This window comes from Bos indicus x Bos taurus, chromosome 3, assembly GCF_003369695.1.
Source record: "Bos indicus x Bos taurus breed Angus x Brahman F1 hybrid chromosome 3, Bos_hybrid_MaternalHap_v2.0, whole genome shotgun sequence".
Classification (NCBI taxonomy): Eukaryota; Metazoa; Chordata; class Mammalia; order Artiodactyla; family Bovidae; genus Bos; species Bos indicus x Bos taurus.
In genome coordinates, this window is record NC_040078.1 from 38,738,725 (window position 1) to 38,760,642 (window position 21,918).

Below are 21,918 nucleotides of genomic sequence, written 5' to 3' on the forward strand. Positions count from 1 at the left end.
GTTGCCATTGCCTTCTCCAAGGGATCTTCCCGACTCAGGGATCGAAACTGCCGCTCTTATGTCTCCTGCACTGACAAGCAGTTTCTTTACCACTAGAACCATGTGGGAAACCCCAAGGTGTTTAATATGTATGTATACAGATAGATAAATAGATAACATGTTTAATAATTTAATTTTTAATTTAATTTCCCAAAATTATATTTTCTTGAACCTTGTTTTCCATGGGACACTATTAGCTTTGAAAACTATCCATAAATAATAAATACATAAAAATGTAACCAGTTCCATACTAATGAATGGGGCTCCCCTGGTGGCTCAGTAATAAAGAATCTGCCTGCAATGCAGGAGACCTTGGTTGGGAAAATCCCCTGGAGGAGGGCATGGCAACCCACTCTAGTACTCTTGCCTAGAAAATACCATGGACAAAGGAGTCTGGCAGTCTGCAGTCTATAGGGTCACACAGACAGACATGACTGAAGCGATGCAGCAGCATACTAATGGATACTTCCATTCCTTTTAAAGCTTTATGACTACCAAAAAAGTGAAATGCTTACTCTTATGTTTCCTTATTTAAATACATCAACTGCTAGTGCACTGGGACGACCCAGAGGGATGGTATGGGGAGGGAGGAGGGAGGAGGGTTCAGGATGGGGAACACACGTATACCTGTGGCAGATTCATTTTGATGTTTGGCAAAACTAATACAATTATGTAAAGTTTAAAAATAAAATGAAATTAAAAAGAAATAAAACATGACACCATTTAAAAAAAAGTAATATATCAAAAAAATAAATAAATAAATACATCAACTGTCTCTAGCATATATTTGCAATTTGAATCAGTATATAGAGATTTGCACACCTGCAAAGTAACACTAAATATTTCAGCGTCCAATGTAATTTTTTATTAATTGATGACATGTTTAGACTTTGCTTAATAGTTACTTTCTTATTATTCTACATTTTCAGTCAGAGAATATGTCTTTCAGATGTTGTGTCTTACTTTACAGTTAATTTCAATGATTTTTATCAATGCTCAATTTATAGTGATTTTTTGACAAAAGTTCTACAATATATTTTAAATTAATTGTTAATTAATTGTTAAATTAATTGTTAAATTAATAATTAAATTAAACAATAAATTTAAATTAAATTATTTAAATTAAATAATTAAATGAATTTAAATAAATTTTAAATTAATTTAAATTAATTTAATAAATTAAATTAAATAATTAAATTCATTATTTAAATCCTCTGAATCCTTAGAAAAATGACACCTATATAAGTTTCTGATTAAGTCCTTTTAACATCTATCACCATCTTTTCATGGCTCTTTCAGTTCATGGAATTTTGACTATGTATGTCTTTTTTTTTTTTAATTTTTTAGGTAAATAGAAGTTTGTAACAGCTGTATCTTCTTCCTTGGCTGTCTTATTTTATGGCTCTCCTCTGCATCTGTATCTCTATGAACTCCTTTCCACTTAAGTGCTATGAGTTTATGTCTACTGGACTGTTACAGCAACTTTCATTGATCCAAGTTCATTCTTACTAGTTAGTTCAGTAATTGTTCAATTTGTACTAATACTAATTCACAAATGGTCCATTAGTTTAATAAACATTTCTCTAAACTTATTTTATGTAACACATTGGTTTTAGTTAACAAGATTTCATTTTTTTCTTCATGATGGAAAGTAAAAAACTGTTCAATTTATCTATGGAGACTTGCTGTTTCTGCTAAATATTTGGGAGTATAAAGAGAAAAAGACTGAAAAGTATGTGGCAAATTTAGCTAGGCAATAATACTAATAATTATTTTTAATATTTTTACATTATTGTTAAACATATAATTTCAATAACTAGATATGATCATAAAATTGTTTATATTCATTGCATTCCGGAAGATATTTTCATAAGTGCATTTATAAATTTGTGTCTTTATGAAAAAAATATAAACTGTATTCCTCAATTCCTATCTCTTCCCTTTAGTTTTCTAGTGTGGCACTAGAAATTTTATTATTTAGTTAACTATGCAGACAAATACTTTTAGTTATACTCCTCTCTATGAAGGCAGATTGGTCAACAAAATATTGTATCTAAAAGTAAAAAGCATTAGACCCAAATCAATCATTCACTGGATAGATTATCTAAAAATAATCTATTTGGTGATTTGTTTGGATATGTCTTTGAATTTTCCACGTACATTTTTCAGTTATTTATTATTTAGCCTTTACCCTTTATTAAGATTAGAGAAATAATTTTTTAACGTATGTGTAAGTTTTATATTTGACAAAACTGGGCATACTTAATGAGAAAATAATAATTATGTTATAGGATGGGCTTTCCATCTGCCTGCCAATGCAGGAGTCACAGGAGACGTGGGTTTGATGCCTGGACAGGAAGATCCCCTGGAAGAGTTCATGGCAACCACTCCTGTTTTCTTTTTTTTTTTTTAATCTATGGTATCTTTGATATTCTTTCTTTTTTTTAATTTAAATTTATTTATTTTAATTAGAGGCTAATCACTCCCATTTTCTTACGTGGAAAATTCCACGGACAGAGGAGTCTGGCAGGCTACACTCTGTAAGGTGGCAAGGGGTGGGACATAATTAAACACATATGTTGAGTATGTTTTTGATTTTGAATTTTACACATACATTTTCAGTTATTACTTAGCCTTTACCCTTTATTAAGATGTGAGAAATAAATTTTCCTGTAAGTTTGATATTTGACAAATCTGAGCATAATTAATGAGAAAATAATAACATATTATAGGATGGGCTTCCCTGGTGGTTCAGATGGTAAAGAATCTGCCTTCAGTGCAGGAGATCTAGCTTCAAACCCTGGGTTGGGAAGATCCCTTGGAGAAGGGAATGGCAACCCACTTCAGTATTCCTGCCTGGTGAATTCCATGGACAGAGGAGCCTGGCAGGCTACAGTCAATGGAGTCGCAAAGGTCAGACATGACTGAGCAACTTTCACACACAAGATAGGGAAATAATTTTTTACATATGTATAAATTTGATATGAAAAAACTAGACATAATTAATGAGAAGATAATTTATAAGTTAAGTGTATTTGGGAAAATATTAATTTAGATCATATTACTACATTCACAAAAACTTTCAATTAAACAAATGTGAAAACTAAGTTTACTAAAGTCTAAGAAACTTCACATAAGTGACAATCTTAATCAAGTTAGTTAAACCTTGATGTTAATTTAATCTAATTGATTCTAAAGATTCTAAATTCTAATTGATTCTAATTGACTGACCCCATGAACAGTATGAAAAGGCAAAATAATAGGATACTGAAAGAGAAACTCCCCAGGTCAATAGGTGCCCAATATGCTACTGGAGATCAGTGGAGAAAATTGCAAAAAGAATGAAGGGATGGAGGCAAAGCAAAAAGAATACCCAATGTGGATGTGACTGGTGACAGAACCAAGGTCCGATGCTGTAAAGAGCAATATTGCAGAGGAACCTGGTATGTCAGGTCCATGAATCAAGGCAAACTGGAAGTGGTCAAACAAGAGATGGCAAGAGTGAATGTCGACATTCTAGGAATCAGTGAACTGAAATGGACTGGAATGGGTGAATTTAACTCATATGACCACTGTATCTACTACTGCGGGCAGGAATCCCTCAGAAGAAATGGAGTGGCCATCATGATCAACAAAAGAGTCCAAAATGCAGTACTTGGATGCAATCTCAAAAACGACAGAATGATCTCTGTTCATTTCCAAGGCAAACCATTCAATATCACAGTAATCCAAGTCTATGCCCCGACCAGTTACACTGGAGAAGCTGAAGTTGAACGGTTCTATGAAGACCTACAAGACCTTTTAGTACTAACACGCAAAAAAGATGTCCTTTTCATTATAGGGGACTGGAATCCAAAAGTAGGAAGTCAAGAAACACCTGGAGTAACAGGCAAATTTGGCCTTGGAATATGGAATGAAGCAGGGAAAAGACTAATAGAGTTTTGCCAAGAAAATGCACTGGTCATAACAAACACCCTCTTCCAACAACAGAAGAGAAGACTCTATATACATGGACATCACCAGATGGTCAACACCGAAATCAGATTGATTATATTCTTTGCAGCCAAAGATGGAGAAGCTCTATCCAGTCAGCAAAAACAAGACCAGGAGCTGACTGTGGCTCAGACCATGAACTCCTTATTGCTAAATTCAGACTGAAATTGAAGAAAGTAGGGAAAACCACTAAACCATTCAGGTATGACCTAAATCAAACCCCTTATGACTATACAGTGGAAGTGAGAAATAGATTTTAAGGGCCTAGATCTGACAGATAGAGTGCCTGATGAACTATGGAATTAGGTTCCTGACACTGTACAGGAGACAGGGATCAAGACCATTCCCATGGAAAAGAAATGCAAAAAAGCAAAATAGCTGTCTGGGGAGGGAAGAGAAATGAAAAGCAAAGGAGAAAAGGAAAGATATAAACACCTGAATGCAGAGTTCCAAAGAACAGCAAGAAGAGATAAGAAAGCCTTCTTCAGCGATCAATGCAAAGAAACAGAGGAAAACAACAGAATGGGAAAGACTAGGGATCTCTTCAAGAAAATCAGAGATACCAAAGGAACATTTCATGCAAAGCTGGGCTCGATAAAGGACAGAAATGGTATGGACCTAACAGAAGCAGAAGATATTAAGAGATGGCAAGAATACACAGAACTGTAACAATAAATCTTCACGACCCAGATAATCACGATGATGTGATCACTGACCTAGAGCCAGACATCCTGGAATGTGAAGTCAAGTGGGCCTTAGAAAGCATCACTATGAACAAAGCTAGTGGAGGTGATGGAATTCCAGTTGAGCTATTCCAAATCCTGAAAGATGATGCTGTGAAAGTGCTGCACTCAATATGCCAGCAAATTTGGAAAACTCAGCAGTGGCCACAGGACTGGAAAAGTTCAGTTTTCATTCCAATCCCAAAGAAAGGCAATGCCAAAGAATGCTCAAACTACTGCACAATTGCACTCATCTCACACACTAGTAAAGTAATGCTCAAAATTCTCCAAGCCAGGCTTCAGCAATATGTGAACCGTGAACTTCCTGATGTTCAAGCTGGTTTTAGAAAAGGCAGAGGAACCAGAGATCAAATTGCCAACATCCACTGGATCATGGAAAAAGCAAGAGAGTTCCAGAAAAGCCATCTATTTCTGCCTTATTGACACTGCCAAAGCCTTTGACTGTGTGGATCACAATAAACTGTGGAAAATTCTGAAAGAGATGGGAAAACCAGAACACTTGACCTGCATTGAGAAATTTGTATGCAGGTCAGGAAGCAACAGTTAGAACTAGACGTGGAAAAACAGACTGGTTCCAAATAGGAAAAGGAGTTCATCAAGGCTGTATATTGTCACCCTGCTTATTTAACTTATATGCAGAGTACATCACAAGAAACGCTGGACTGGAAGAAACACAAGCTGAAATCAAGATTGCCGGGAGAAATATCAATAACCTCAGATATGCAGATGACACCACCATTATGGCAGAAAGTGAAGAGGAACTCAAAAGCCTCTTGATGAAAGTGAAAGTGGAGAATGCAAAAGTTGGCTTAAAGCTCAACATTCAGAAAACGAAGATCATGGCATCTGGTCCCACCACTTCATGGAAATAGATGGGGAAACAGCGGAAACAGTATCAGGCTTTGTTTTTCTGGGCTCCAAAATCACTGCAGATGGTGACTGTAGCCATGAAATTAAAAGACGCTTACTCCTTGGAAGGAACATTATGACCAACCTAGATAGCATACTCAAAAGCAGAGACATTATTTTGCCAACAAAGGTTCATCTAGTCAAGGCTATGGTTTTTCCTGTGGTCATGTATGAATGTGAGAGTTGGACTGTGAAGAAGGCTGAGCGCTGAAGAATTGATGCTTTTGAACTGTGGTGTTGGAGAAGACTCTTGAGAGTCCCTTGGACTGCAAGGAGATCCAACCAGTCCATTCTGAAGGAGATCAGCCCTGGGATTTCTTTGGAAGGAATGGTGCTAAAGCTGAAACTCCAATACTTTGGCCACCTCATGTGAAGAGTTGACTCATTGGAAAAGATTCTGATGCTGGGAGGGACTGAGAGCAAAAGGAGAAGGGGACGACAGAGGATGAGATGGCTGGATGGCATCACTGACTCGATGGACGTGAGTCTGAGTGAACTCCGGGAGTTGGTGATGGACAGGGAGGCCTGGCGTGCTGCCATTCATGGGGTCGCAAAGAGTCTGACACGACTGAGCGACTGATCTGATCTGATCTGAATTGATTCTAAAATATTTTGAATAAATTTTCCCAAATATACTAAAACAAAGTCAATAAATACACAAATAATAAATAATATATGGATACAACTATTTAAAGCACAGATAATAGCTCCTAAACTGAAACTATAATACAGAATGAGCTCTTAAAAGTTACCTAAAAGTTAGGAAAGACCTTACATACAAACTGCTAACTGAAGGAAGTGCATCTGGAAAGCTACATATTGTATAATTATAGTTACAAGGCACTCTGGAAAAGGAAAAACTACAGAGATAAAAAAAGAACAGAGGTTACCTTGATTTCAGAGCAGAGAGAGAAGGATGCATAGGTTGAGCATAGAGGTATTTTAGGGCAGTGAAATTACTCTATATGATACTGTCATTATTTGTCATATTTGTCATTATGTCATATATGTCATTATTTGTCCAAAACTCAAGAGTGTAGAACACACAGAGTGAATCCCTTAAAATGATGGGATCAAGCTTGCCTACTCCTTTTCCCTCATCCATCTGTTTAAATTATTACCAAGTCTTTTGAAGTCTAAGATTGTTCAACTCTTTAGTTGCTCATGCTTTCATTTTCAAATCAAGAGTTCAATGCCAAATGGGATGTCATAAAGATTTCCTATTTTTTTCTAACAGTGCAAAAAATTAGTTCTTATATTAAGTTGATACATTTTGAATTAATTCCTATATAGAGTGATGTACTTATTTGAGTATCTCTTCATTAGCGAGTTTGGCTAAAGAGTCATTAATTTTAATATCCTTTAAAGAAACAACTTGGTTTTATTTATTCTATTGTTTTCTATCCTCTTTCACTTATTTCTACTGAAATATTTATTATTCATTTCCTTCTGATGACTTTATCTTTATCTTAGTTTGTCTTTATATGTCTACCTCTTTAGGATAAAGGTGGGCTTATTTGAAATCTTTCTTATTAACATAGATATTTAGCTATAGATTCCTTTGAGTAGTAGTTCGCTGCATCCTATAAGTTTTGGTATGATGTGTTTCCATTTTCATTCATTTCAAAATATAGTTTCTTTAACAATTCTTCAACCTACTGGTTGGTTGAGAGTGTGCTGTTTAATTTCCATATATTTGTGAATTTTCTAGTTTCCTTTCTTTCCAGCTTTTACTCCATTGCAGCCAAGACATGAAACCTTTTATGATTTCAATCTTTTTAAGTTTACTGAAATTTGATGGCCTGACATATGCTTTATTCTGGAAAATGTTCCATGTGTACTTAAGAAGAATCTGAAATCTTCTGTTGGTAAGTGCAATGTTTCTGTATATTATAAGGTCTAGTTGTTTTTAAAGTACTGTTCAAGTTGTCTACTTCCTTACTGACCTTTACTCAAGATGTTTTATGCATTAGTGACAGTGAGGTTTAAAGTCTCCAATTATTACCGAGATGTATCTGTTTTTCCCTTTAATTCTGTGAATGTTTATCTATTCCAAGGGTCTACTGTTAGACGTGCATATGTTTATGCTTGATATCCCCTCTTGATGAATTGACTCATCAATATAAATGCACGTCTTCTAAAGCTTTTTGTCTTAAAATTGGTATTTTCTATTATTATTAGAGCCATCCCAGCTTATTTTCGATTACTCTTTGTATGAAATGTCTCTTTGCATTCTCTCACTTTCTTCCTCTTTGTGTCTTTTGGTTAAACGGTGGTCTCTTATAAGCATCATTTGCTTGAAACATAGTTGTTTCCTTCCATTTTTACAATATCTATAAATTAACTGGAAGGTTTCAGTTCAGTTCAGTCGTTCAGTTGTGTCCGACTCTTTGGGACCCCATAAACTGTAGCATGACAGGCTGCCCTGTCCATCACCATCTCCTGAAGCTTGCTCAAACTCATGGCCATCGAGTAGGTGATGCCATCCAACCATCTCATCTTCTGTCATCCCCTACTCTTCTGCCTTCAATCTTTCCCAGCACTAGGGTCTTTTCCAAGGAGTCAGATCTTCACATCAGGTAGCCAAAGTACTGGAGTTTCACCTTTAGCATCAATCCTTCCAATGAATATTCAGGACTGATTTCTCTTAGGATTAACTGCTTTGATCACCTTGCAGTACAAGGGACTCTCAAGAGTCTTCTCCAACACCACACTTCAAAAGTATCAATTCTTCAGTACTCAGCTTTCTTTATAGTCCAAGTCTCACATCCATACATAACTACTGGAAAAACCATAACTTTGACTACACGGACCTTCCTCGGCAAAGTAATGTCTCTGCTTTTTAATATGTTGTCTAGGTTGGTCATAGCTTATTTAAAGTAACTACTAATAATGGAATATTCACTTTTGCCATTTATTATTCTTATATATATATATATATCTTACATATTTTTATACTTTAATTTTTTTAAATATTACCTTCTTTTGATTTTTAAAAATTTTTTCCAGTGTACCATTTTAATCACCTCTTCATTTTCTTTGCTTTGTATTCCTGAGTTAATTTTTTAGTGGTTAACATGGAGATTTTTAGTTTAAATTGTAACAGTTTATTTTGAATTGATACCAAATTATCTTTAATAAAATACCTTAACTCTCCTATCTAACTCTGCTATCCCATTTATGGTGTTAATTTTTATTTATCACCAATTATACCACTCTGCTTTTGTGCAGTAACATATTTACTGTTGTATGCACTTGCTTTAAAACAATGCAGTAAATAAAAAGTTCTATATCAAAAATAAAATATACTAGTGTTCATTTTAGTTTTTTTTTAATATTTATAATTTTAGAGCAGTTTTAAGTTCACAGCAAAATGAAGAGGAAGTTAGAGATTTCCCATATACCTCCTCCTTCCATACATGCATAGACTCTGTCATAGCAGCATCCCACAATAGAGTAGTACATTGTTATAACAGACGAACATACATTGAAATATCATGATCACCTAAAGTCTATAATTTACATTAGGATTCCCTCTTGTAATAAATTCTATGGGTTTGGAAAAATGTGAAATACAATGCATCTACCATTATGGTTTCATATAGAGTATTTTCACTGTCCTAAATATCTTCTGTGCTCTATTATTCATCAATGACCCTTGGTCTTTTTAATGTCTCCTTCACTTTTATTTTCCATACCATCATATACTTGGAATTATATAGTATGAAAGCCTTTTCAGATTGGATTTTTTAATACAGTATTATGCATTAAAGGTTTTTCATGTCTTTGATAGACTGCTAGAGCACTTTGCTTTACTGATGAATAGTATTCCTCTGTCTGGATGTGCTGCAGCTTTATTCACCTCTGAAGGACACCTTTAACTGCTTCCAGGTTTGGCAACTATAAATAAAGCTGCTATAAGTATCCATGTGCAGGTTTCTGTATGAACACATATTTTCAATTTCTTTGGATAAAAATATCATGGGGAACAAATCCTGGATTACACAGTAAGATATGTTTAATTTTGCAACCAACTCAAATTATTTTCCAAAGCGTCTGTACCACTTTGCATTCCTACCAGTTCAGTGGTTGTTTCGGTGAAGGAATTGATTTCTGGAGCTTCCTAATCTGCTGTCTTCCATCATGTTATCTTTCCATACTACCATCTCTCCCCCTTATCCCCCAACACCTTTGGATAACTCATCGTCTTAGGTTTTAAGGAACAAAACAAGGCAGTCCTCATCAATGGGAATCTTTTAAGTACAAATCTCTTTGTTTTAGTTAGGAATAGGCTTTGAAATTAGAAACAGAAATCCAAGAGTAGCTGGAGGGTTTGTTCAGGACATGAAGAAGTGTAAACTGTATAAGACCTATGACTAGCAGTGTTTCTGAAAATAAAATGTTTCTTTTTACTTCAATACACTTTTCTTCCAACTAAGACCCAGAGTTATCTGCCTATGAAAATGTATGATTTTTTTCACCGGTTTTAAAAGGCAGTGCAAATAATGATAAAAAAAATAAAGCAGAAGTAGCTGCAGAGTATTTAACAGTTAAGATAGCAAGTGCCTGTGTAATATAATTGGATACTGAACAAATAGCAAACTGTCTCCTTACCACTATTAAAAATAACTTTTCACATAGAATTTACAAGTATATGCTTATGTGTAAGTTTCTATGTGACAGTATGTAACTGTGAGTGTGCACGCACACACGTGTGTGTGTGTGTGTATGTGTAAAAACTGGGCTTTTCAAATGACAAAAGACCCCACCCATTCACTCTCCTCACCTTCTTAGCACTTTAAAGAAATTCTTAAAATACCTGCATAACTGTCTGACAAATCTAGACATAATAGAAACTATGTAATTTTTATCTACTTAGACAGTTTAAGAAACTAGCATACAAAATAGGTACATGACTTACTCAAGATTACCAATGCATTAGGGCTTCCCTGGTACCTCAGCTGGTAAAGAATCTTCCTGCAATGCAGGAGACCCTTTTTCAATTCCTGGGTCAGGAAGATCCCCTGGAGAAGGGATAGGGCTACTCACTCCAGGATCCTTGGGCTTTCCTGATGGCTCAGATGGTAAAGAATCCACCTGCAATGTGGAAGACCTGGGTTCAATCCCTGCGGTTGGGAAGATCCCCTGAAGGACGGCATGGCAACCCACTCAAGTAAAGTGCATTAAGGAATGAACAATGACTATACTGTCATTGTGGTTTTGTTGTTCTTGTCATAACTCTTGGTTGGACTGATTAAATGAAATTACATTGGAACACAAAGCTCAGTAATTTGAAATGATGGTAAAAGTGCTATATTTATGATTTTCAGTCAGTTCAGTTCAGTTACTCAGTTGTGTCCAACTCTTTGCAACCCCATGAATCACAGCATGCCAGGACTCCCTGTCCATCACCAACTCCCAGAGTTCACTCAGACTCACGTCCATTGAGTCAGTGATGCCATCCAGCCATCTCATCCTCTGTCGTCCCCTTCTCCTCCTGCCCCCAATCCCTCCCAACATCAGAGTCTTTTCCAATGAGTCAACTCTTCGCATGAGGTGGCCAAAGTACTGGAGTTTCAGCTTTAGCATCATTCCTGCCAAAGAAATCTCAGGGCTGATCTCCTTCAGAATGGACTGGTTGGATCTCCTTGCAGTCCAAGGGACTCTCAAGAGTCTTTTCCAACACCACAGTTCAAAAGCATCAATTCTTCAGTGCTCAGCCTTCTTCACAGTCCAACTCTCACATCTATACATGACCACAGGAAAAACCATAGCCTTGACTTGACGGACCTTTGTTGGCAAAGTAATGTCTCTGCTTTTGAATATGCTGTCTAGGTTGGTCATAACTTTCCTTCTCAGGAGTAAGCGTCTTTTAATTTCATGGCTGCAATCACCACCTACAGTGATTTTGGAGCCCCCAAAAATAAAGTCTGATACTGTTTCCACTGTTTCCCCATCTATTTCCCATGAAGTGATGAGACCAGATACCATGATCTTTGTTTCCTGAATGTTGAGTTTTAAGCCAACTTTTTCAGTCTCCACTTTCACTTTCATCAAAAGGCTTTTAGTTACCCCTCACTTTCTGCCATAAGGGTGGTGTCATCTGCATATCTGAGGTTATTGATATTTATGATTTTATGTGTATACAAAACAATTGATCAAAATATTAACTTCAGTCAAGGTTTTTTAATTTGCAGATAACAGAATTCAAGCTAATGTAAGGAAGGAAAGCATATGCTGAAACATCTTGTGTAATTCATGTACAGTAGTCCCGTAAACACGAGGAACTAGAAATCCAGAACCCAAGCCATTCTCTTTTTCTGAATTTTATTTTTGCTTCTCTTTTGTGACTGCTTATATATTTCCCCCTAGCATCCATTATTTAATTCTCCATGCACACAAGAAGAGCATAAGCAGGCCATAGGGTCTGGTAGCAGCCCCACTAGACTTTATCCTTTGCTCCTGCAATTTATCCCACACCAATTTCAAATTTCCAAATGAAAGAATCTGATTGGTCTGGTTCAGATGAAGTAATTCCCCCAGCCCATTAATTGCAGCTAGGGAGTTTGCTATAAGGTTTAAATAAGACAGTTCATTGAAAATTCATAGTTTATAGTCTGGAAAAAGTAAACACTGGGGAAAGTCAATGAATAGGCAGAGCATAGCATTTTCAGTGCAGTGAAAATGCTCTGTGTGAAATTATAATGATGTATATTTGTCATTTTCCATTTGCTAAAAAGTTATATAGAATATACATCATCAAGAGGAAACCCTAAGGTAAACTATGGACTTTGAGTGATTATGATGTGTCAATGTAGGTTCATCTGTCCTAAAAAGGTACGAATTTGTTGAGTAGTTTTGATAACTGGAAGGCTATACATGCATGGGAACAGGGGTTTTAGGGGAACTTTCTGTAACTTTCTCTCAAAATGGTTGTTTCTAAAATAATCTTTTACATATAATTAAAAGTAAACATAAATCTTCATAACTATCTTCACTGTCACCATCATAAATACACTAGTAATAAAGGATAATTCTTCTAATTTATGTGTTTATTCTAAGGTAATGTGCAAACCAAGTATTATAACCAATTTGAGAAACACAAAAATCTAAAAAAGTTAATACTCCAATGGAATACACCAAGAAGTGAACCCTGTAAAACATATTCAGAAAAAAATATCAATAATGATCAAATATAAACAATTTTAGTTTATCAAATTGATACCAGTTACCACTAGGATAAGTTCAATTATCATGAATAATAAGTTCAATAATAAATTCAATCTGACCTTTATTTTTTAATGTCTGCTTTTTGAATTCTGAATCATTACAGTCTTCAGAAAAGCTTTAGCAGAAATGTTTGCACTTAATTCAAAATAAGATCTGCATATTCTACGTATCATAGGCAATGTGCTATTTAAAAGTTGAAGGATTGCTAATAATTTGGGATGCTCAAAAGGCTGAGACTCAATGTGAAAGCCAGTGCTGCTGGCACTGAGGCAGTTTGAACAATTCTGAAGGATAAAACTGAAGGACTCAGAGCATTTGCAGCCTAAGGCTATGGCACAAAGAACCCACAGCATTACCTTGCCTAGAAACCACAAAACAGTTTAAAGGATCATTGTGGGAGTAAGGAAAAGAGTGCTTAGAAGTGTTTGATTTTTAATATTTCTGAGTATACAAAGGATAAAAGTACTGAAATGCAGCATTACCATATCTGAATCAGTTTAGTGTCTGTATTACAAAATCTCTTTGGGTCTTTATAAGAGAAAACAGTAGTGGAAACATCAAGGGAAAAAGAGCATCACTTTTTTCACATTAGAACATTCTGAAACTTTACAACTGAATATGTGTCTTCATTTATAATACAGAAACACGTAGATATAGGGCCAAAGACTAATGCTTTGCTTTCAAATTAAATGGCATATTTAATAAAAATCACAACCAGTTAAAACAAGCTATGAAGTTTTGCTCCTCTGAATTGAATTAGTGTATCTCATTAATCCAGAGGGCTCAGTTAGTATTATTATTTGTGGCTTCAATCTTTTCAAATGAGTTGCTGGCACCATAGGCTCTGTCACCCAGGAAACCTTGTTAAAATGATTGCAGCTCAATAGTCCTCACATTGGAGTTGTTTACTGCCAACAGTTGCAATTAACTATGGTCCCTGTTAGCCCAAGAGCAACAAAATCTTTAAATCAGACCCTCAGCACTTTTCATTCTTATGGAACCCTTATATCAATGTATTCACAAAGAGGTGTATAGAAATATTGAACAAATCAAATCATAGTCAAGTTTTAATGGGACACTACTGCTGTATCCTTTCTGTAAGACTTCAAAAACAGCAACAAAGAACATTAAATCCCAACCTCACTTATGTTAATATTTAATCAGCATGCAATTTTGATCTTAAAGAGGCAGAAGAAAAATTTTTTAACTGAGAAAACAATGCTGGCATTTGAGTGAGAAATACAGTATGCAAGACTTGATGCTGGGGACACGGTAGATCTTGTTCCCTATGTTTGCTATAGGGGGGAAAAAAAAAAAACAATGTGGGTCCAAGAGGCCAGCTTTATTTTCCTAGAGCAAGACACCTAAATATCTCAAGCAGATTGTGTACCATTAACTTAATCTAACTATTTGTCAGAAAAGATGCAGTATGTTTTATTTACCTTATTTCAGTTAATTCTAATTCAACATTGTGAAGTAGGTACTAGTGCCCCCATTTCAGATGAGAAAAACCAAGGGGCAGAGAAGTTAAATAAGTTGTTCAAAGTCAGATAACCAATTGATGGTGAAGCTGTGACTTAAACCCAACTCTACCTGACTCTAAAATCACTGACCACTTTTTTTTAATGTCAAACTATTTTATATCAAATTTTCTGTCAAAATAATCACATTTTGAAAAACCAGTGAATTTAGTATAGTTAAAGAATTGTAAAACCATCACTGCATTTCACTAAGATCAAATTTTAAAACATTCCCAAATACTAAAAAGGACTTTGTGCTCAACACTCTCCAAGATAACCATAACTTTATTTTATATCTCTGTAGATTTGTCTTTACTGGTTAGTTTATATCAGTGAAGTCATACAATATGTATTCTTTTATGTCTGACTTCTTTCACTGAGCATTAATGCCCTATGAAATTTTAAAGATTAATTTATTTTTACTATCTGTTTAAATATTTTCAAAAACTGATATTCAAGAACTCTAAGTCAAAAATAGTTACAATCATTTATATATGCAGTTTATATGGGAATTTAAAATAATATATAGCATATTTAAATATACTGTTTATTTTTTCTCTAATTATGTGCTTATATGTACTCATATTGAATTGGAATGCACTTAACTGAATAATCAGTATAGAATAGAATACTATACCAGAATACTATACTAGAATAATATACTCTAGGAATATGAGAATTAATAGAATGAGCAAAAATTAGATAAAATAATCCGTAAGAAAACTTCCCTAAAAGCTCAGTTGGTAAAGAATCTGCCTGCAATGCAAGACACCCTGGTTCAATTCCTGAGTCGAGAAGATCCACTGGAGAAGGAACAGACTACCCGCTGCAGTATTTTGGGGCTTCCCTTTGTGGCTCAGCTGGTAAAGAATCTGCCTGAAATGCGGAAAACCTGGGTTCAACCTCTGGGCTGGGAAGATCACCTGGAGAAGGGAAAGGCTACTCACTCCAGTATTCTGTTTTAGAGAATTCCAAGGACTATACAGTTCATGGTATCCAAAGAGTCAGACACAACTGATCAACTTTCATTTCACTTCACTTCAATCCTTAAGGAGGTCAATCTGCTATAACATATGTGAAGGTCCCTTCTAATTCTAAAATTCCACATTATCTCAAAAGACTTTTGTCATCAAGCCCTTAAAGTTATAAAATTTAGAAAAATATATTTGAATAATAATAGCTTTTAATAAATATTACATTATTTTACTTGAAATGTGGGTGAGGGAGACTAGAAGAAATGTAGGTTATACTAAAAACTGACATTTATACTCACGTATTCAGAATAAAGATGCAACTGTTTCAGTCAAAAATATTGGCTAACTATTCTTCATTAAAAATTATGTGTAAAAAAACCTATTGGTTGTGAGGCAGGAGATTGAGTGTGCATACATGGGAGTATCCTGAGATGTATCTAATACGGATTCTGAACCAGGCAAATCAAAAGGATTGGCCAAACAAAACCCAGAAGAAACTCCCCATGAAAATAATTCAAACTACAAGGGTATGACTCAGCGAGTCTCTCTGAGTCTGCCTTTGTGTCTATTCACAGTACCTGTGAATAGACAAGAGTTTTTCTCCTCCTAATAAATACTGTTCTTGTTTCGCTATTTTCCATCTTTGTGGGAATTCTGTTTCTGCAAAGCAAAAGGGCCAGGGCCTTGTCACTGACCACTGGTCTAATGGTTAGGATTTGGTAGTCACACTGCCATAACACAACCTCAGTCTCTGGTTAGGAACCAAAGCCCTGCTTCAAGTTAGCGCAGGCCAGAGATCAGCTGTTTTCAATTCTCAACTCAACAAATCTTCAATTATATAGAGGTTGTATTTCTGATAACTACAGTCAAAAAGCAATCATTCTTAAATATAAAAATATATAAAACATTACTGATCAAAAATATAACTACAGGTGAATGGAAAACAAAAATAGAAAATAAAATTTAAAAGATGCATTCATTTTCAAAATCAAGAAAAATATGTCCACTGACACTAGAAAGAAAAAACAAGTTAGTCAAAATGAAACTTAGAGCTGTTAGAACAGAGGTCACCAAGAACTGTTTAAAATGTCAAAGCAGCTCACTGTGAGAAACTGAGATACGACTTCTCATGAACGAAACAAGGCTGTGACCATTGCCTGAGATCAGGGCTAAAATTTAGGGAGAGTATGATAACACAGGCAAAGCCTCAAAACTTGACCTCAAATACTAATCAGGTGCCCTGAATATTTAGGCATCCTGTGTTGTTGAATATTAACAGATTCAACTGTAAAACAATGTGACAGGAAGGGTAAATCTTATGTATTCTGCAAAAGAGTATTAAACAAGATAAAATAGTTTTGACTTGGCACAAAGGTTTTCAATAGACCTGTGATTATTTTCAAGTGCTCATCTGACCTAGAAGAACCCAGCTGCTAGATACCAGAGCAGCCAATTAAAGCAACAAGCCACAAATTTAGAGTTAAGCCTTTAATCACTCACTGCAATGGGATAAGCAAGAGTCTAAAACCAAAGGCGGTGCTGACTCTATCTGGGCCATTTTTCCCCATGGAATTCTACACCTAATCAGATCATCAGGAGACTGAGCACTGAAGTGGAGGCAGGAGAGTTGTTATACAGTCCACTCTCCCTTCTTTTTTTATTCTGACTTTACTGAGGTATTTATTTAGCAAATAAACTTATATACATGTAACATGCACATGTGTTAATTTGATATACCATGAATACATTGTGAAATGATTACCACAAATAAGTCAATTACTATATTGATTACCACATATAGTTTGGTGTTTCTTTTCTTTTTTGCTGAGTATGCTTAAAATTTACTCTCTTAGCAAATCTCAAGTATACAATCTAATAGTATTTACTACCATCACTGTATGGTACATACTGAGATTTTTGAGTAGAGTGTGTCTGTGACATACTCTATTAATTGTAATTCTAACTTTACCGGGAATTGTTACTATTTATTAAATCATCCCAAACACATTTGAGAAATAAAATTCTGTGGTGGTTTTTTTTTTTTTTTTTTCCAGTTTCCTGTGTAGCACAACTGAAACGTTAAGCTGATGTTCACCTGTAGAGCCATCTTCCTTTGTTATCAGTTCAGTTCAGTTCAGTCGCTCAGTCGTGTCCACCTCTTGGCGACCCCATGAATCTCAGTTCGCCAGGCCTCCCTGTCCATCACAAACTCCCAGAGTTCACTCAGACTCACGTCCATCGAGTCAGTGATGCCATCCAGCCATCTCATCCTCTATGGTCCCCTTCTCCTCCTGCCCCCAATCCCTCCCAACATCAGAGTCTTTTCCAATGAGTCAACTCTTCACATGAGGTGGCCAAAGTACTGGAGTTTCAGCTTTAGCATCATTCCTTCCAAGAAATCCCAGGGCTGAACTCCTTCAGAATGGACTGGTTGGATCTCCTTGCAGTCCAAGGGACTCTCAAGATCCAACACCACAGTTCAAAAGCATCAATTCTTCAGCGCTCAGCCTTCTTCACAGTCCAACTCTCACATCCACACATGACCACAGGAAAAACCACAGCCTTGACTAGATGAACCTTTGTTGGCAAAGTAATGTCTCTGCTTTTGAATATGCTATCTAGGTTTCTCACAACTTTTCTTCCAAGGAATAAGTGTCTTTTAATTTCATGGCTGCAGTCACCATCTGCAGTGATTTTTGGAGCCCAAAAACATAAAGTCTGACACTGTTTTCACTGTTTGCCCATCTATTTCCCATGAAGTGATAGGACCATATGCCATGATCTTCGTTTTCTGAATGTTGAGCTTTAAGCCAACTTTTTCACTCTCGTCTTTCACTCTCATCAACAGGCTTTTTAGTTCCTCTTCATTTTCTGCCATAAGGGTGGTGTTATCTGCATATCTGAGGTTATTGATATTTCTCCCAGCAATCCTGATTCCAGCTTGTGCTTCTTCCAGTCCAGCGTTTCTCATGATGTACTCTGCATATAAGTTAAATAAGCAGGGTGACAATATACAGCCTTGACGAACTCCTTTTCCTATTTGGAACCAGTCTGTTGTTCCATGTCCAGTTCTAACTGTTGCTTCCTGACCTGCATACAAATTTCTTAAGAGGCAGGGTCAGGTGGTCTGGTATTCCCATCTCTTTCAGAATTTTCCACAGTTTTTTGTGATCCACACAGTCAAAGGCTTTGGCATAGTCAATAAAGCAGAAATAGATGTTTTTCTGGAACTCTCTTGCTTTTTCCATGATCCAGCAGATGTTGGCAATTTGATCTCTGGTTCCTCTGCCTTTTCTAAAACCAGCTTGAACATCAGGAAGTTCATGGTTCACGTATTGCTGAAGCCTGGCTTGGAGAATTTTGAGCATTACTTTACTAGCGTGTGAGATGAGTGCAATTGTGCAGTAGTTTGAGCATTCTTTGGCATTGCCTTTCTTTGGGATTGGAATGAAAACTGACCTTTTCCAGTCCTGTGTCCACTCCTGAGTTTTCCAAATTTAATATAAAGGTTTCCTCCTTTATGGAAATAGTCTGTGTGCTACATACTAGCTTTCTGTATAATTGCCAAGTCTCTTTCCTCTATTTCACAGGATATTGTATTAATAACTTGCAACTATAAACTGAGCAGAGAAGAACCTGTGGAATTATATGACAACAGTATTGGATACCAGAGAAGGCAATGGCACCCCACTCCAGTACTCTTGCCTGGAAAATCCCATGGACGGAGGAGCCTGGTAGGCTGCAGTCCATGGGGTCGCAAAGAGTCAGACGCAACTGAGAGACTTCACTTTCACTTTTATGCATTGGAGAAGGAAATGGCAACCTACTCCAGTGTTCTTGCCTGGACAATCCCAGGGATGGCGGAGCCTGGTGGGCTGCCATCTATGGGGTTCCAGAGTCAGACACGACTGAACCGACTTAGCAGCAGCAGCAGCGGCACTGGTTACAAGTACAAAGTCGTTCTCTGGAGAGATTCATAATGGGCACCAAAATCAGCAAAATGGAGGAACTCATTTGCATTTGTGGCTATTTCTTAGGTGAATACTGTGCATCATGTTAAGAGTTAGAACTGTGCAGAGTGACTAAGCCTGCATTTATTCCAGATGTTCCTCAGAATATTTAAAGCAGTACGTGTCCCTCAAAATGCTCTAATCTTTAGGAATGTAGTACCATTTCTTCTACATAATTAACTCGTAAAGAGAACATGTTATATTTATTTTCCAAAATTAGGGAGAAGAGAGATTATGAGAGGTGTAATACCTAGATAAATAAACACCTTGTGTTTTGGTATAAATAAGAACCATTACAAGAGAAAATGGCTTGCTACAGAACACTGAGCATTGCAATTCTATAAAACAAGGTTTTGTTTCCTTAAAACATCTTAAAAGATTCTGGATGCTATTTATGTGAGCTGTTACTTAGATACATGTATATTGTTTATTTAAAAGATGTATGCCACCTTCGTTGCAATTTGTAGAGAAAAATGTTCTTAATCGACAGTGTTTTATAATTTTCTCTACAAAGAAAGGTTAAAGAAAGGCGAATCCCCACCCAACCCTGCAAACAACTCCTAAAGCGGTTATGCAGATTTTCAATAATTCACTTTAAGTTTGAGAAGCCTGAGTACTGATTAAAAATCTATGTGTGGTTGTCCAGGCCCAACCACAGGCTAGAACAAAGGCTTTACTTGACAGGCCACATGGGAGAAAGAAAGCCACACATGCCCACATCACATTTGGTGCACAGCAAGCGCAGAGAGTCTCAAAGGGAGTTGCATTCCACGCCTTGCGGACTTCTGTGTATTTGTACATACAGTCATCCCTTACCTTTGGCCCTTCCAGCCCGTGCAGGTTCCGCCTGCTGACTGCACATATTTGCATCATCAGGCCAGCCACTGTAATTCCTAGGTCTCTTTATTCATGTCTCATGGGCATCTTTATGAACGGGGGGCGGGGGGGGGGGGGCGGGGGGCAGGAGGCACGGGGGTACTGAAGACACTTTTCCACTCCTAGCCTATACTGTCTCCTTACCCCTGCCCCAGGGCCCTTTGAGTACCAGTGCGTTAGGAGTCCTGTGGAGTTCCCTGGACCATGACATGATAACGCACCCGCCCCTCACTTGGTGCACTTCCTATGCGTTTGGCTGGGGGTAATGAACAGAGGCGAGTAGGCACCATCTCCGGTTTTAGCATCTTGCTTATACTATCCAGTAAATTATTAAAGGTTTTATAGTTACTTTGATTTTGTGTTTGCTTTGATTACCTAATTGAATACCTGAGAATTTAGCTCTCTCCAACTCAGCTGAGCTGTTGACAAAGTTATATATGCTTCCTTCAGAGGTTTTAAAAAGTCCTTCAAAATATGTCAGTCGGTTAGGAAAATTTTCTTTCTTCATGAAGCACACCCTGAGGCTTGCACCTCATTAAGTGCTGGATCACAAAACAGGAGAAGCCAATGTTCCTACTCCTGGGAGACTGGAGAAAAGTGAAGAAAAGGCTTTGCAAAGAGATGATTATCAACCCTGGAGACTTTTCTAAGAATACAGGACAAAGGAGTACAGTAAAGGCAACACAGGGCTATTCCAAAACTGGAATGGGGATAATTTAGTCATGGAATGTTTCAGTCCTATATGAAATAAATGCTGGCATACATGAATAAAAAAGTGAGATGAAGACTCCCCCCCACACCATCCTTTGCACACATGCAGATCACACTATATCCGTGGATTGCCTGACCTGTGATCTGAAATGCTTCTATAAAATATTAACTCCTATCCATTCATCTGCTGATGAACATCTAGGTGATAACCCAGAGGGATGGTATGGGGAGAGAGTTGGGAGGGGGATTCAGGATGGGGAACACGTGTACACCCGTGGCAGATTCATGTTGATGTATGGCAAAACTAATATAATGTTGTAAAGTAATTAGCCTCTAATTAAAATAAATAAATTTAAATTAAAGAAAATAAAAAAGTAAAATATTAATTCCTTCCATGAATCCAGACTTTCCTCATTGATTATTTCAGTAAGGTTGGTCTTACTAAAATGCATGTGACTGGCCTTCATTTTATTTAACATGCAGTCATGTTTAATTAAATGAAATCAGTTAAAATAAGGAATTAAAATTATATTCTGGTGAGATGATATCTGGAAATAAGGCTAACTGATCATAGAAGGCTTGCTGGGATGGAGCTGTCTTAGAAGGGGAAGGGCCAGGGAGCCAAAACTTGGCCACTGACATCTGGAGAACAGTCAGGAAACAAAAGCAAAAGCAGAGGAGGCATACATGGCAAAGAAAAGAGAAACCAAAGGGAACTCATTACCCCACAGTTTTAATAGTTGCCACATTGTCTGCAGCACATAAAGTTGATGCAAAATGTCAATTAATATGGGGCTAAAGTCTAAAAAAATCACAGTATTCTCACAGGAGTTCAATTATTCAATGTCAAGTTGGGTCCAGTAGTGACTTGCAGAAACTCTCTCTCTCTCTCTCTCTCTCTCTCTCTCTATAT